Here is an 18,358-nt window from a genome sequence, read left to right on the forward strand (position 1 = left end):
TAGGCCTTGCCCCCAAAGACCTTACAATCTAAATAGGGACAAGATGTAGCAGATGGGTGTAGACAATAACTGAGGATGAGTTGGGGGAAGACAAAGGAGAGAGTAACAGGAAGACACGGTTTGGAGGTTTCACTGGATTTTGTTCTTTTTAAAATAAGGTAAGTGGACAAGAGATATTACTGAATTACTACTAGGCCCTCTGTCTACCCGGGTTGTAGTGTAGCCCATTAAATACTCCCCTAGTTTAGGATTATGGTATGCATACTGGCCATGGAGAGGGCTTCTGGTTTTTAGTTTGTGTTTATTTTTTGGCTACTTTTGTGCCTTGCAGCTTCTTCGAAAACAGATTTTTATTGATTTACTTCACTGCTGACGGCATAAATATCAGTAAAAATTGTTTGTTTCATTAGCAATTAAATAAAGACAATTTTTTTTTCAAACACCCACTTAAAAGCTTTTTAAAGCAGTATCAAGTACTATTTGTTTCCTATGGACCCAATTCACTCTTACCCTGCACACTGTGTCTTCATTTACAACATTTCCAAAATGAGGGCAAAACGACACCAAATCACAGTGGTAGCATTTTAAACCCACTTTGCACTTGAGTAAATAACTACACAAGATGCAGAGCAGTGGTTAATCCCCTCTGAAGGATTAATGTGCTTAGTCTCTCTGGGCCTCAGCTCCCCATCTGCAAAATGGGGATAATAGCACTTTGCTACCACACGGGAGGATTGTGAAGATTCACGCATTCAAGATATAAGTACCATAGATAGGTAGAATTGGGCAATCCTTTGTCAAGGATCACTTTCTGGCCAAATCTTTAGCTGGTATAAATTGGCATCAATACACAGTGAAGCAACCCTGATTTACACCAGCTGAGGACCTGGCCCTCTATACTGCAACAAAAGAACAAGAAGTTGCAACTTCCAAATGAGTATAATTATTATCCGTACATGTTTATGCAACCCACTGGTGAGTGTGTGTTTCAGGACCCTTGCTGTGCTCAGCTATGGAGGATGGGAGTTGTTACATCACCCAGCGGCAGAGCTTTGGCTCTTTAGCTGTAGCAGCTCATGCTTTTTAGCACTGGCGAAGCCAGGTTCATTCCGCCATGTGCTGGCCAAGAGAGTGACTGTCTCATTCACTTAGCATGTCTATACATCAGTTGCTATTTACACAAGGCTCCCACACCCAGCATGGCTTGGACTGAGCAATGTTTGCTGGACAGCAGGCTGTTGGTTTTAATAGGAGATTGTTTACAGCTCTGAGGCACGGCTGAGTGGGAAATTGCAATCTGTAAATATTGCAGAGAGAAGAGTGGATACTATTTATTCAGCATTATAATAGAGCAATAGTAGGGTTAGTCAAACAGCAATTAGCAACAGGTTGTGCTATAATTAGTTAATCGGTTTCAGCTGGCTACCTCTTACCACGCCATCAGTAAGTCATCAAATATTGAGGGCAAGTAGAGGGGAATATATATCAGACACCGTGAGGAATGTTTGGGGACATGCAAGCTCCTTTTCTTTTCCTTATTTATTCTGGCAATTATTGTAACAGAAGGTTTTGAAGTGGCACTTGGTTCTTTATTACTTGCATGAAATGTTGAACACAATCTCCAAAGTGCTTTCTAAAGAGAATAAAGCACCTTTGAAAAGAGCTTGAAGTCTCACTGATTACAAAGGATTATTCTTCTCCCTCGTTCATTGCAATGGGGAAAATAATAAAGTTGTATTTTTCATGCACAAGTGTATATTTTACATCTGGGGGTTGTTGGTATTTTTGTCATCGTAGCTGCTATTGTGAGAATTATCTTTCCATAGTTCTGTTGTCTAAAAATCAAAACTGTCTCTTAGCTAGATGGGCTCTGAGATTTCAGTACCTTATCGCTAAAGGGAAGATGCTTAATAGCAGCAGCAGCAGCTAACTTTATTGAAGGTTTATTGTTGTATTTTGCTTTTTATAGAGTGAATTTCTATGTTTAAGAAAATGAAGGCTTGATGGCTCTGGCTAGAGGCAGCCGAGTACCTACTGGGTAAATTCCATCCATCTTGCTCTGGATAGACCCCTCAATCCTGACCTGTAACCTGTATCTCATGTCGTCCTCGCCTTAGAGCTCCCCAAAGACCTCTACTAATGCTCCTGAATCTTGCCCTCCTGCCCCTCCGCTTCTTGGACTGTCCTTAGTTTAGCCAACATACTTCAATCTGACATGCTGTTCTAGCACATCACCAGAACTGACAGATCTTGACTCTGCATATGGCCAAGTTCAGCAGAAACCTGACGAGGCTGTAGAAATATTTTTGAACAATATCTATGTTTTTGTCTGCTATGAAAACAGTTCTCACTGACACTCAGACATTTCTCTGTGTGATTCAGTAAAAACTGGTTCTATCTTCCACTTAGCCTAGCTTTGTCAGCCCAATAACTAAGGTTTTGACAGCTCCTCTGATGTCTGCCAATGGGAGTCATTCTACCTTGAAGGGTCCCTTAGAATATGTGCTGTATAAAGAATCTGTTCAATATGTCTTTAGCTATGATGCTCAGAGTACCTTTACCAGACCTGCAGAAGAGCTCTATGGGGCTTGAAAGCTTGTCTCTCTCAATTAAAAGATATCACCTCACCCACCTTGGCTGTCTAATGAGAGTGGTTGTCAGTTTGATCTAGGTGCTGCTCTTGCAGTCAGCAGTGGCCAACCCCCGCACACTGAATTGATGTCAGTGCTTTCAAAGAACATGTTCATAGAATTCAAGTAATGTGACCAGAAATGGGCTTGGGGGACCAATCCAAGTAATGTCACAATAAATGGGCCTGATGACAGGGGAGCTGGAAAAGGAGCAGTTTGCACAGTCGTCCCTGCATAATCGACATGATACATGCATGGAGAGGGTGAGGGAAAGGAATGGAGTCACAGACACAGCACCCTACAATGAATAGATCTGTGTCCCCTGGATCAGGTGTCAAGGCAGGAATCTCTGCACCCAGCCTTTCCCCACATAAAATCCCTCAGACAGCCCAAAGCCCATTATCTAAACCCCTCAGGGAAATGGATCCTGAAAATTCCCTTCATTATCCAAACCCTCACTTACCAAGACTAATTCGTTGCTCCAAATTCCATTCAAATCCTCAAGGATTTTGATTACGTATCAGCATCCCTAGAGAGCAGGTCGTCTCCTCAGAGGTCTACGTACCTTCACCACCTCCTGTGAGGTAGGCAGGTACAAATATCCCTATTTTAGACAAGGAGCCTGAGGAAGAGACACAAACTGGCCTGCTCAAGGCCAAATAGAGAGTCCTTGTCAAAGCTTGGATTAGCAGCACCAGAGTCCTTGACTCCCAGTTCTGTCATGTGCCATCATCATAATTACAATGAATAATTGCAATAATAACCTGCATGTAACACCAAAGGTGTATATTGCACTTCCCAAAGAGAAGGAAGACATGATACCTGGACCGAGAAGCATATATCTATATTACACCTAGAAACACTCTGTCTTTCCCAAGCATGCCTCTCACTACATGTAGGGACAAAAGCTTTACCCCTGCCATTGCAGTGATGATATAATCACACCCTTAATCTGTTTGCTTCTCATTGGGACTTTGGCTGCATTCTGTCTGGCTCAGACATTTTTATTGCTATTAGACCTTTGATGCTTAGTCCTGTTGAATTTTCAGTTTGTTATTTTCTCAGTATCTCAACCTGCAGATCTAAAATAAACAGACAAATAGCAACCCAATGCATCAACACAAAAAGAGATGCTGTCACCTCATCTGTTGCACATGGTCACTTGGGGCAACAGAGCAGGGTGTAATACAGAGCCTAAGCACGGAAAAAAGTGACTGAAATTGATGCACCAACTAAGGTCATTTTCCAGGAATTATTAGCTTCCTGTGCAGAGCTAGACTTGCAGCTGGATTTGAAAAACCCACCTTTGTGGAAGTGCACATGCCTGCCCGTGTACTGTCCAAAAGCAGAGAAATAAATGTCATTCACTGAAATAAACTGCGACTAAACCATGCTGCATTCTTACCTGCCAGATATTTAATGCCTAGGGCCAAACATAACCATTGCCTAGCCTGCTATTTCAAATGGTTATCCATCCCACACAAAACATATATGGTTGCATCTCCCATTAATTTCAGCAGTGAGAGGCAGTGTGGCCCACTGGAGAGAGCCCTGGATTATGAGTCAGGAATCTTGGGTTCTCTTTCTGGCTCTGCTATCGATATGATGGGTGATCTTGGGCATATGGCTTCCCGTATCTGAGCCTCAATTTCCCCAGCTGGAAAAAGATACTGACTCATCTTTGTGAAGAGCTTGGAGATCAATGGATTAAAAGAGCTAAATGTTATGCAGCCTTCCCCAATTTGTACTGGTAGCACATTGTGTCACACAGCAATAAAGCCAAGAGGAAACAACATTAAGAAGTTAATACTAACTCCACAAAGCTTGAGTCATCCAGTTCATTGAATTTGCATGGCTAAGGGCCGCTCAAGGAAGTGGGGATTTGCAAGGTGCAGCCTTTATTTGGAGATAGCTATCTGAATGCCAGCTGTCATCTGAACTCATGGTTATTTTTATCTGTAAATCACGTCATGCTGTAATGGTTGATTGCGGCAGTTTACCAACCCAAGACAAGATCTGCAGGATTGGTCCTTCAGGGGCAAAAGGTACGTCGGCTTTTTAGGGTAACTTCACTTTGACTAGTCTAAAACAATCAGCGTGGCAGAAGGAAGGTGACTCAAAGCACCTGTCTGCCTTCCCTGACCATGGGTCCTTTGGAGCCTTGAGGGAGCTCTAACCTATGTCAGCTGCAGAGCCCACATTGCTGGCTGAGGATCAGGTAGAGCTCCATGAGCTGCAGTCCTCCTGCCAGTGGCTATGCCCCGGCCTGCCTCTCTTCACTGCTACAGAGGGTGGGAGGAGTGGGCAGCACAGAGCTGGCTGTGCCAGCTTTACCCCATCCAAGGAATTCTCCATCTATAAACCAGTGGACTCGCTCTCTGGCCAGTGCACCCAGAACACACTTAGCAGCCGTGGGATTTCAGTCCCTGTTCTGTGGGGTTGGAGTTTGGTAAGAGAGCTCAGCATATAAATCTGGCCCTTTCCCTTGACCCAGGGCCCCTTTGGGGAGCCTGCCTACTCCCTTCAGGTCTCACGCCCCAGGCCCACTGCCTGGGAGTTAAGGCAGGTCTCTTCCCTCCCTTCCTCTGGGGCTTTCCCCTGACAGACTGCCTTCTAGCCAGGGACTGCACTCCCAGACCCGCTGCCTGGGAACTAAGAAGAACCTCTCTGCTTCCTCTTCATCTCTTGCTCCTTAAACCCAAGCTACACTTTATATCCCACCAGGCCTGGCTCTGAATCACAATCTTCTACCATGTGACCTTGGGACTTATTTGCCTCACCTGGGAAGATGGGCTGAGCCTGGAACATGGTACAGCTGAGCCCCAATCCTGTACCTGGCCAGCTCACCCTGTGACACTGCATCAGTAGAATCCTTGTTTGGCAGTTTCCAGGCTGCCAGAGCAGTGCAAAGTGGCCACATTAGGGGCTGGGTATTGAGCCCTGGATGCTCATCTTGACAGCTTCCCTTTAGGAAATGTTGTGTAGTCTGGTGGTGGTTCTCTGCTCATGAGCAAATAATGTCTGGGCTTTCCCTTAGCCATTTGCCGAACAACAGGCCTTATTACTGCTATTGAAACATTTGGAACAATCTCTGTTCTTAGAGAGGATCAGAGAAGTATATAGTGAGAAAGTTTCATAAAAAAAATACCCCACACATTTTCTGCTTACACATTTTCTACCTTTTCCCACTGACTTGAACTTCTTAACAGCTGCCACAGACCTCTCTATATTTTTCTCTTTATTTGTTATAATTCTAGAGAAAGACATGCTGTCTTTGGGGTTTGTGATCATCTGAGCTTGCTGATCAGCTAGCCCTCTCCCCCTTTCTTTCTTTCTTTCTTTCTTTCTTTTCTTTTAAAATAAACAACAAACAAAATGGGTTTGTAAGATTATGCTCATCCAATTTTCTGGCTGAAGAATCTGTCATTTTGAAATGGAATGTGAAGAAGTGGCAGCATCAGCATGAGTCTGTTTGGTTAGGTGCATGTGGCATATATTAGAGCTTTGGGGTTTTATCTCAACTGAATGCTAAGATCCATTTAAAAAACAAAAATCCAGTGGGGATGCAGAATATTAAGTACTGAAGTCGTGCAACTTTACAGTTAAAAAATAGCGGTGTCAGAAGAACTCTTCGGAAAAGCATCTGTGAGAGAACTCCTGCTCCAACGCTGTCCATCCAGTCATGCCCCAAAACTCAATTATCAGACAAAATGAATAAATGAATCTTAGAAAGACAAGATGAGTGAGATAATATCTTTCATTGGACCAACTTCTGTTGGTGAAAGAGATAAGGTTTCGAGCTTACACAGAACTGAAGAAGCATGAAAGCTTATTTTTTTCACCAACAGATGATGGTTCAGTAAAAGACATTACTTCACCCACCTTGTCTCTCTAATATCCTGGGGCCAATATGGCTACACGAAGACTGCAAATGAATTTTAAATAATTCAAATGTTGAGCTTAAATTACTTGACAATGTTCCTTTTCAAAGCTATCGGGCCAGAACCTCAACTGGTGTCATGCAGTTTCGTTGCACTGAAGTCATTATTCATAATTAGTCATAAGCTATTTCAAAATTCCTGGTCCGTTGAGATGCTAAGTATTGTCATTTTCCAGTGAAGTCAATGAACTCTAGAACCTCACAGGAGATGATTAACACGTCACAGAATCAAGCCAAAGGTCATGAATTTATTTCCTGCTTTTGTTTGCCAAGCTTCTAAACTATTGTGCGACAGTGATAAAAAAAATTCTGTATTCGTACAACGCCTAGCACAATGGGGTCCTAAATGCCATGGTAATACAAGTAATAATAACAAACAAGTCAGAATAACATGTATTACAGCACTACAGAATTGCAGTGATGCATGGCATCTTGCTGGAAAGGGGTACACTTGCAAGGTACAATGTTACGGGTAAAGAAAATGGCCAGAAACCAGCAATGGTGCTAATAGCAGGGAAAGTGCAAACATGATCTAAACTATCATTGTCATTAAGATACAATTAAGTCATCATGAGGTCTACAGTTCCTGTGCAAAGTGAAATAAGGACTTCAGGATTGCTGATCTTTCTTGGCTCTGTTCCTCTTTCTGGCATTGATAGTCAGAGCTATGAAGGGGACTTTTGCACACAGTATGTGAATCTGCATCAGAAAAGGAAAGGACACAGGTGAAAAAGTACAACTTGCTCAGCCGGAAGGGAGAATAGCAATAATAAATATTAAAATGGCTGGACTCTGGGTGACTCTGGGCTCTTATGCCTCTTTCCATTTCAAGTTAGCACAAGGGTAACATTTTTGTTAACTGCTCTTTCGACTGTGGCAACTGTTGGACTTATCACTCGTGTCACTTAGAACACCGTACTTGTGTTCCCATGACAGGACAGATGCTGCAGTTTAAATGAGTGATTCCCTGGCTTGCTCTCTCTGTTCTCTAGCCAGTGTCGACTAGTCAGAAGTGTTGTTTTATGAATAATGGACTAGATTCTGCTCTTGATTATTCTGGTGTAAATCTGGAGACAATTTTGTTACTCCATATTTACATCTGTGCCGGGAGGAGAAGCCCTTGGCAATGTATGCCTTTTGACCACGTATGCTTTTGGAATACTAGCTAACCTTTGACAGAAGGGTGTCAGCATTTTTCTCTGAGTAAAGTTCATTTTAAATATGCTATGTTTTACCAAATAATAATTTATTACTGGTAATTGGTAATTGCAAGGTTCTCAGCTGTACAAGATAACAACATACAGCTGCACTGACCCGCAATAAGCTTTGGGTTATAGTACGTATACATGCAGTACTGGCATAATAAAAGTGCTATAAATCGTTTGTTTTACTCAGTCCATCTCATTTGCTCCTTCAGTACCTCCCATTAGATTTTTAAGCTAGGGAGTGTTTTCATTTCTCTTAATTCGTTCATTCCACATTTCTGTGGTGGGTATTTTCTTTTGCAGCTAAACAACGAAATGCATTTAATTGACTGCTATTATAAAGAGCACAATAACTACCTGTCTTTTGTTTGATTTATTTTACACTTTTATCTGCATGGGTGTTCTTGCAATTCACCTTGCAATGCCATCCAGTTACCCTGGTTATTCTATGGAGGGGAAATTTGCGATGAACTACAGACAAAGTTTATGACAAAAGTCAATGAATAAAAATGCCATGCAGAAGCTCTGAAGTTTCCTTATAATGCATTTATGATTTCCCAGCAAATACTGACTGATTAGGACGCTGCACACTACTCTCCTGTTTAATCCTTGTTGCTGATAAGGGAGCAGTAATACTGTGTGACTGCATGAATGCAAACAAAAGAATTTAGTAGAATGCCCAGCCATGTCTCTGTTATCGCCACACACACTTTCATTGTACCTAACATCCTCTTATTTTCTCCCTTCACTAGCTAAACCTCATACATCTTGGTCTTTCTAAAATAGTCACAAGTTGAGTCATTGGCTCAATCTGGCAGTTGTTCTTGATATGATCCCCAGAAAGATATCCAGCATCTACCTTTCCTGCATCCACAGATATGTTAGAGCAGTTTGACTACTGTTTAATAATAATTTTCAGTAAGAATGGTAGATTTTGGAATATCTTAATTAATAATAACATCTAACCACATTACATTTATAGAGTTGCTTTCCATCCAAAGCTCTTTAACAAACTTAGAATGGATACAACACAGGGACCTTGTCATGTGTCAGTGGAATGCAGACCCCGCCGGGGAGAAACACAGCAGCTCTTTAACAGTGCATAGCAACATTACAATACAAAACAGTTCAGCATAGGAAATGAAGAAGAAACTCATGTCCAGCTGCAAATGCAGGGTGAGTTTGAGATTTTTATTCTGTCATTTCTAATGAAAACTCCAAAATAAACATTTCTCTCAAATTCACGATTTTAAAGGATAAAATCATGAAATGGAGGGAAATATTTATTCTAAGTGTTTTAATGCCATTAGCACATATGGAATCTATATCTCTGTGCGCACAAACAAAAAGCAAAGATTTCTGCAAGCAAGTCTGAGAATTGGAGATTTGGCAGTTGACAGCACAGAGTGCGGTATTAATTCCAAGCTTACGTCAGCGTGTAGGCTGCTTGTTAAGTATCTAGCATAGGATTCTTGCCCCTTTTGCTGTCTGCTGGGGGACTTGGCCCAAGAAAACAGGCAAGCTGAATTACATTCAAGCACTCATTGCGATGGGATAGCTATTTTTGTGTGTGATCACAGGTAGAACTCAGGTGTTTTGTTTTTTAAAGTGAAAAATAACTTAGTGGTGATGTTTCAAAAGAAAGGTCTTAAGGGAGAGGGTCAGGTGAGCTTTCCCTATAGCACTTCTAGTGTAGACTAGCCCCGAGTGTGGTGAGCATAGGGACATGGGATGTCTGGTTCAATCCCAGCTTTAGTTTGCAGCTGGCCTCTACATTGATTAATGTTCATTTTATGTGGTACAGTGATTCTAGAGGCTTCAGTGTGGGATAGGGGCTCCATTGTGCTACTTGCTGTACAAACACAAAGTAAGCAATAGTCCTTGCCCCAAAGAGCTTACAATTGAAATAGACAAGCCAGACAAAAGGTGGGAAGAAGGAGGATTATTATCTTTATTTGCATGTAGAGGAGTGATTTTCTGAGAGATTAAGTGTCTGGCCCAAGATCAGACATGAAGTTCGCGGCAAAACCAGGAACTGAATCAAGATCTGCGTGACTGTTCTGTGCCTTAGTCACAAGACCATGCTTCATCTGTAGCTCTTCTTGTATTAACCCTTTAGAGGGAGAGAAAAGCCAGATCTATTCCAATGTTGTGGCTGCAGCCCATCTCGATATCAAATGAAAATGAGTTCTGAGATTCCCCACTCAGCCTGAAGGCCTGCTCTCTGTCCGAAATGATCAAGGTACACAGTCCAGCAAGCAGGAAACTCAGGTGTAAGTTTTCAGTAGCATGATTCAACACTTCTGTTGTCAGCGTCTCTGCAGTGACAGAATGTGGAATTAGAAGGGCTTCAGTGGCATGAAAGGAAATTGGATCCAGAATGTAGCAGTGTCTCACTTAATCAGCAGGTCTCAAGAGAAATATCTGGCAGGATTTACTCAGCTATTATTGTTATGTGGTGGGTGGGACATTTTGCTCTCTGCCAGGCAGACCCATGTTAGCAAGGGGCAATTACTGGTTTTACAGTCCCTCAAAAGTAAGATAGTTTGTATTTTGCAAGGGCTCTGATTAAAGCTTACCTGTGGTTCCTTGTAAATGTGCTGTTTGTTAGGAAAGATATATTTATTTTTCCAGATATTTCCCCGCTTGGACTTTCTGCATCCTCCCCCCAGTGCGGCTGATTGCATAGGAGAGGGGGTGACCAGGGGTGCAGGCTGCCATGATGCTGAATGGGTGAGACAGATGATTGCCTCAGCAGTGGGTCTTGCTTTGGCCAGCTGTGTGGGTTCTGATGACCTGGACACTGTCTCCAATGTATTCTTGCCCACTCTTGACACTTGCTCTTTTTTCCTAAACCAGTGCCAGTTTCCTTTGGAGCCCCTGAGGATTAGGGACAAAGCATTTACTTTGTGCTCTTAGGTGGCAGCAGGAGTTAATGTAGATTAAAACAGAAGAAGGAGCTCTTAGCTCACAAGCCAAGCAGGGAGAGCTCTCCCTATGCTCTTAGCTGCAGGAGCCAGAGAGGAGGTAGAACTGCACTTCTGCTTACTTAACCCTTGGGTGGTAGATGCTTGGGAGTAATTTTTTCCTTCGCCTGGGCCCAGAGCCGCAGGAAAGACGACTCCCTAGCTGTTGTCTTTAAGTGGATCACTCAGATGAGTGGGTGTTTAATGTCTCATTTCAGCTTCTGACACTGACGCTGGAAGTCCCATCTGAAATAAAACAAGACTCCTTTAGACAGGAGTACCTGACAGGTGGAAGAGACGCAAACCAGCTCTGTGCCTGACCCAGTGCAAACCAGCAGCTCCATGTCTGAAAGAGGAGGGCGTACAAATGTGTTGGAACCAGAGTCAGGATCTGGAAAAGATACAGTCCTCCTGGACCAGGTTAAGCCTGGCTTGTTCACTGATAGTTGGAGATGGATAGAATGTTGGCTACATGAGAGAAGGCAGAAGGTGATCTTGGCTTCCGTAACCATTTCTCTTGGCAGGAGGCTCAGAGTCTGTAATGCAGAAACACTGCTCATGAGCCGTTATAAATCTAACATTTGGAAGGAGAAGCTGCTTTGGCAGGGCTACAGGAACCCACAGGACTCTATCATGCCAACAAGGGAATCTCTGTGAGGGACAACAGAAGACAACTTTTTGTAGAGAGCAGAATACATGATGGGGTGTGTGGTAAAGAGGCTTGATTGGCATGAGTTGGGAAGTCTGCATTAACCATAAGTGGCAGAGCAGGACATACAGGTCATCGTAAATGAGCATCAATTAAACCCTTTAATACCACAACACATTGTATTCTACACGTGCTGTATATTTTACAGAAAAACTGTTTGGAAGACTTTAAAAAATATTATTGGCGCTGTTTTCGTATCCCTCGAGGGTTTCTAGTTGCAATGAGGCCAACTGCATTGGACTAAGAGGGGGAGAAAAATGCTAACTAATACTGTTTTAGGAACCTCTAAAGAATGATCTGAAATAGCTAAAGAAGGCACTGTTTTAAATACATCGGGACCTTTCAGGCCTTGTACATTGGGACCTTTCGGGGCTACGTGGAAGTCCTGTACCCATTAGAATGTTGCTAATCTGTCCTTTTTAGGGGTTTCAGGCTGATGATGTTCCTAGCCCTGACAGGTTGAAAGCTTTTGGATCATAAACTTGTCACTGGTTCAGGTCTGAATGTTGTCTGTTTCCACATTTATGGGGGAAATGTAACATTTCTGGGAAAGTTTGATTTAAAATGGGGGAGATGAGATGGAGAGAGACAGTTGCATGCTGTTCAGAAGTTAAGAATATTGAAATGTGTTGGAGTGAGGAAGAGATTAGAGGGCAGAATGTGAGTAAGATTGTAAAAAGTGTATGACAAATTTATTTCTCACACAATTCCACAATTTATCATTTGGATAAGAATATAAGAATGACCGTACTGGGTCAGACCAGTGGTCCATCTAGCCCAGTGTACGATGCCAGATGCTTCTGAAGGAATGAACAGAACAGGGCAATTACTGAGTGATCCATCCCCTGTTATCCAGTCCCAGCATCTGACAATCAGAGGCTTAGGGACATCCACAGCATGGGGTTGCATCCCTCCCCATTGTGGCTAATAGCCATTGATGGACCTATCCTCCATGAACTTATCTAACTCTTTGTTGAACCCAGTTATACTTTTCACCTCCACAACATCCCTTGGCAACAAGTTCCACAGGTTGACTGTGCTTTGTGGGAAGAAGTATTTCCTTTTGTTTGTTTAAACCTGCTGCCTATTGATTTAATTGGGTGATCCCTGGTTTTTGTGTTATGTGAAGGGGTGAATAACACTTCCTTATTCACTTTCTCCACATCATTCATGATTTTATAGACCTCTATCATATCCCCCGTTAGGCATCTCTTTTCCAAGCTAAACAGTCCTAGTTTTTTTAATCTCACTTCATATGAAAGCTGTGCCATACTCCTACTTATTTTTGTTGCCCATTTCTGCACCTTTTCCAATTCTAATATATCTTTTTTGAGATAAAGTGGCCAGAACTGCACACAGTATTCAAGGTGTGGGTGTACCATGGATTTATATGTCAGTAACACATGTGCACACATGCACTGATCTATTAGAGTTGGTCAAAAAATTTTCATCAAAACTTTGGTGATGGAAAATGCCTTTTTGATAAAAACAAACATTTTTGAACAAAAACTTCCCCTTTCACCAAAAATACATTTGGATTGTCATAGAGAAACTTAAATGCCAGCAACTGAAATTTAAAATTTTTCTGATTTAAGCCAAAAGTTTGTGTATTCAGTTTTGCTAAGAAACCCCCACAAAATGAAGGAAAACTTTTGATTTAAAAAAAAGTCTTTTCATCAAAGTTTTTGATGTGGAAAAATAAATAATTTCCTGACTAAATGAATTATGTAATTATAGACAGTGTGGGATATCTCTGAAAAATGTGCTCTTTAATCAGGAAAAATGTCTGTTTTCAGTTCAGTGAAATGCTGTATTCTTTTATTTATGTGAATCTTATTTGTCAGGATAGCAGCACTACAGTTAAGGCTCATTTTACATTTACAGGATAACTCCTGGGTTTTGAGGACTTACTTATTAAGTAAGCATACAATATTAAGTAAACATACAATTAAGCTATTGGCTCCACCTCAGTAGATTAGTTGCCATGCTAGGTGTGACTTTCTTATTTTAAATCATAAGTTTTAAATATTTTAAACTTTTTTTGAAAACAGTCTTAATGTCTGACACCTTCTTTTTCCTCTCCACAAACTACAGACCAAAAATCATCTCCATGTAAGAGCTATAATTTTGCAGGCAGGTAACAATTTTGGAAGGAATTTGCATATTTAAGGGTTTACAAATGCCTGAAGTTAAAATTCAAACAATAACTTCTAAAAAGGGCAGAAGTAGCTACTGTTTGAGCAGGGATTGTCTTTTAAGTTCTGTATTTGTACAGCACCTGGCACAAAGGAGGGGTCCATGACTGAAGCTCCTAGGTGCTCTAGTCATACAATTAAATAAGTAAATACACTTTAAAGATATTGTGACCCATTTAAACATGTCTCAACCTAATTGACAATGAAGAATCCTTTACTTTGGTGAGAATTTTCATCACTGTGGTTGGGCTATGCTGAGCGATCACAGATCTATGAAGACTCTGATTGTACAAAAATTATGAGCTTTGCATGTTTCAAAATGATTCCCAAATAATTTCTTAGATGCTGCTCTAACAAAGGGACTTGAGGGGCAGCGATAACACATGCAGGTAATGATTTATCCCTTACACTACACTTACATTTTGATTTAGAATTGTAACCAGGTAGATTACAGCGAAGCAGTCCTGTAACTTCTTGCTACTAAAGCTATTTTAGTAGCTACTTTAGCTACTAAAGTCCCTTTTTGTCTGTGTAGGAAAGAACAGATTCCCCCCATCTCTGTGACAGAGGGCAAGTTCTAAAGAGTCAAGGTAAATCCTTTCAAATTTTTTCTCTCAATAGATTTCAGTAAAAATAAGTCAGTAATGACTTCTAAAATATGGTTTCATCCAGTTCTGTTCACCTTCCATTGGCACCCCGAGGTAGCATATGTAATTATTCTAAAGCAGTGGGAAGACAGATGTTCTGGAATGGCATTTTAACATCAGTACTGCAGAATACAGTGGGATAGAGAACAGGGCTGGGACCCAGGAATTTGGGGTTCTACTCCTGGCTACATTGCAACTCCCTGTGTGACCTAGGACAGGTCACTTTACCTCTATGAAATGGGAAGAGCAATCCCCACTTTCAGGGGGTGTTTTAAGGCAGAATTCATGTTCATGAAGTGCTTTGTTGTTTCCTTATGGTGGGTGAAGGCTAAAGCTTGGTATGTTATGACTACCATTTGCAGATGGCTCTCTTTGTTAGATTATGGTCAGTTCTGCAAATCCGAATTAACTGGCCCAGGGGAAAAAGTGCACCTGAGAGGATTTGAAACAAAGTTCATATCAGATCCATTCATGTGCACTTTCCCCCTCAACCAGTTATTACAAACTGAATAGGTTACTGGGACATATTGGAGTTGTTCAAAGCTCTGTGAAGATGAAAAGTTGTTTTACTTTTTGGCAGAAGAGAGCGTTAGACATATATAATATCCTCTGATGCCATCCAGAGGAGGTTCCTCTCCCTTCCTAGACTGCAGGAGGAGCCATTCCAGCAGCCTCCACCTGTAGATCACAATAGTCAATCCACACACATCTTTATGAGTGGAAGTGAGGGAGTGAAGTGCTGAGTGGAATTTTAGGGAGGCAGAAATGAAGTGGCTAGGACACCAGAGTTCCTATGCCTATAAAATGGGCCATGGGGTCTTTAAATGGTCATAAATTACCAGAGCCTTGATCTTGAGTGTCATTTGAAGGACCAGTTGAGGAGTTGGATTATCACTAAAGCCAAATCCTGAACTTATTCAGCCAACACCCTAGACTTCAGTATAAGTTGTGCTTAGTAGCGACTTCAGGGTTTGGCCCATAAAGATTGAACTGTTCAGTGTACTTTAGTCAGCACTGAGACAGAGGTGTGTTCTAAACATGCATATACAGTAAATCACCATTGTCATTTTCCAGGTCGTCTGTCTCAGAACTCCCATTCTCTTTCCATTGAGCCCAAGAAATCATATATCATAATTGTTTGTGTTGTTAGTGGTGCTATGGTAGTGACACTTTACTAAGCTTTCTGCTAACACATAACAAGAGATAACATAATTCTAGGTCTAATTTCAGTTGTTGAATTTAATGTGTGGGAACTGGGTGACCTGATATATACAAGAGGTCAGATTTATTAATTTTATTAATCTCTCCTTATATTGAAGCTGTTCCAAACCCCTAATAATTTTTGTTGCCCTTTTCTGTACCTTTTCTGATTCCAATATATTTTTTCTGATATGGGATGAACAGATCTGCACACAGTATCCAAGATGTGGGCGTACAATGGATTTATAAAGAGGCAATATAATATTTACTGTCTTATTATGTATCCTTTTCCTAATGATTCCCAACATTCTGTTAGCTCTTTTGACTGCCGCTGCACATTGAGTGGATGTTTACAGAAAACTATCCACAATGACTCCAAGATGTATTTCTTGAGTGGGAACAGCTAATTTAGATCCCATCATTTTATATATATAATTGGGATTATTTTCCTGGTGTGCATTTCTTTGCATTTATCAACACTGAATTTCATCTGCCATTTTGTTGCCCAGTCACCCAGTTTTGTGAGATCCCTTTGTAACTCTTTGCAGTCTGCTTTGAACTTAACTATCTTGAGTAGTTCTCTGTCATCTTCAAATTTTGCCATCTCACTATTTACCCCTTTTTCCAGATCATTTATGAATATGTTGAACAGTACTCCCCTCCAGTCATCTGGTACAGAAGTTGATTTAAATGATAGGTTACATACCACAGTTAGTAGTTCTGCAATAGTTCCTGACACTGCTCCCTGAAGCAATGATTTGTGGCTCATTTTGAAAGGCGTTCAGGGAGTACATTGAACTTCCCAAGTGTACAGTCAGCCCGTGTGTGTAATATCTGCTTAAATCCTGCTGTGTGCTCTATCTTCCATAGGGCTGCTGGGAAACTGAATCGTGATTACTCAGTTCTACATGGTACATTCATATCATAAGCTTGCACACTGTGAATTTCTTAGCTGCATGTTGGTGTTTTGTGCTGGGGGGATGTGTTCTCTTGTATGAGATTTTTGTTTTATTTTCATAACTATGGGAAATCTTCAGCAAACAGGTTACTTAACTGAAAACGCAGCACTAAGGCACAGACAGACAGCTCATGCAGGTCAGGTATGGAGACTGAAGGAATCTCATTGGAAAACATAACAGGTGGTGTCTGTGCTTCCAACCAAATGGTAGTTCTATCAACCACGCAATATAAATAGGGTGATCTGTTTGTAGAGAACATATTAGTAGGTGTGAGGGGGACAGCAAATTCAGGAGCTACAGCAGCTGTGCTCTGTACCAAGGAATGATGCGCTTTCATTGCAAACCATCAACTGACTCCACACCTCCTCTCTCTTTGTGTTCAGGGAGTGGGATTCTGGCTGCCCACTGCTCCAGGTGGGTAATGAAGGAAAAGGCCCCTGATTCCCTCTTCAGCAGTATCTGTGGTCACACAAGAGTGGCCAGAACCTGACATTTCTCTTCTTTCCTGCATTTCAGTTTCTGGCTTACCGAATACTGAGACAGTTGGTATGGCATTCAGGCAATGCCTCAGAAATCAGAAAGGAAAATCATTTCCTTGCACTTCATTTACATTCATCATTATAAAAAAAACAACAGTCATGATCTTCAAACAAAGAGAACAGACAGTTCTGGCAACATCAAAGATCAGGCACAGGTCAGAAACTATTGACTGAAGACAAGCAGTCTCCTCTCACAAGACTATGCAACAATAGGCCATACTGGCGACCTATGAAGTGAGAGCTCCCCTCCTGTTATGGGAGAAGCTTTTAGGCAAGATTGTGTCATGGCAGGTGGATCTGCTCGGGCATTCTTGCCATTGATGAAAGATACTGTGACCAGTGATCGAGTGTTCTCAGCTGGAAGCCCTTGCGCATTAGGGAGCAGCTCCTACTGATGATGTTCCCCAGGAGAGTTTGATAGTCCCAGTGCAGGCTGAGAGGTGTTTTTGTTCATTGCAGCCTTTGATTGTTCTACTGTGTTTTATTTACTCTTCTCAAGGTAGGGGACTGCTTGGGCAGTAGCAGAGCATTGACTGATCGCAGCTACATCACCAACTGAGCTAATGTTTTTGTTTGTTCTTAATAAACTCTTTGCTGCCTAGCTACATACAATTATTGGTGTGATATAAACTTGCAAATAAATAGAATAAATAAAGTAATCTGATGGCAAGAGGCTATAGGGTAGGGGCTCAGCAAACTGAGAGATACAAATAACCCCTCTCTCCTGCCTCAGTTCAACTCAGAGACAACTTTAAAAAAACAGAAAGAAAGAAAGAAAGAAACCAACAAGAAGCATAAAGTGAGAAACCAAGGAAGTGTTTACGGCTCTGGACCGGCTTCCACTGAAGCTAATGGGAGTCTTAATATTCATGTTATTAGCAAGGGATTGGTCCTTAAGTCTCTCTCCCATTCCCAGCCCCTGGTGTAGTATCTCTCTCTTTGCCATGTTGTGTCTTATCTAACTTGGGGCCAGGCGCTGTAAGACTAGTCAAGTGAATAAGTGTTTGTAGAATCTGAACCTTAGATTGTACCTTGAGAAAGGGACCCTGGGCCAGATTCTGATCTCTGTCATACTAGTAAATCTAGAGTAACTCGATTGTCTTGAGTGACATCACTCCAGGTCAATTACTGTGCAAATGACTTTAATTGAGTTACTCTAGATCTATATGATAAGCTGGGTCATCAGCATCGACTGAATTTGGGATTTCTTCATCTAAAATCTCAAGCCTCTACTATTTGAGTTAAAGGACTTAATGCATGAGGTAAGAATGGTAGCAGGCCCATAAACTTTCTGTGTGGACCAGCTACCAGAGGGAGACAAAGACTTGGTGTGTGTTACATTTATACCAGTGTAAATGAGATTAAAAT

General features: G+C 41.6%; 1 protein-coding gene across 1 annotated transcript in view; it reads left to right on the forward strand.

Moving 5' to 3' along the window:
- Nucleotides 1-18,358, forward strand: part of HTR4 (5-hydroxytryptamine receptor 4) — a 203,494-nt gene that overhangs the window by 43,470 nt on the left and 141,666 nt on the right. The window lies entirely within an intron of this gene.

The sequence above is a fragment of the Emydura macquarii genome, unplaced genomic scaffold, assembly GCF_026122565.2.
Source record: "Emydura macquarii macquarii isolate MOO-44397 ecotype Brisbane River unplaced genomic scaffold, CSIRO-AGI_Emac_v2 contig_2768, whole genome shotgun sequence".
Taxonomy (NCBI): Eukaryota; Metazoa; Chordata; order Testudines; family Chelidae; genus Emydura; species Emydura macquarii.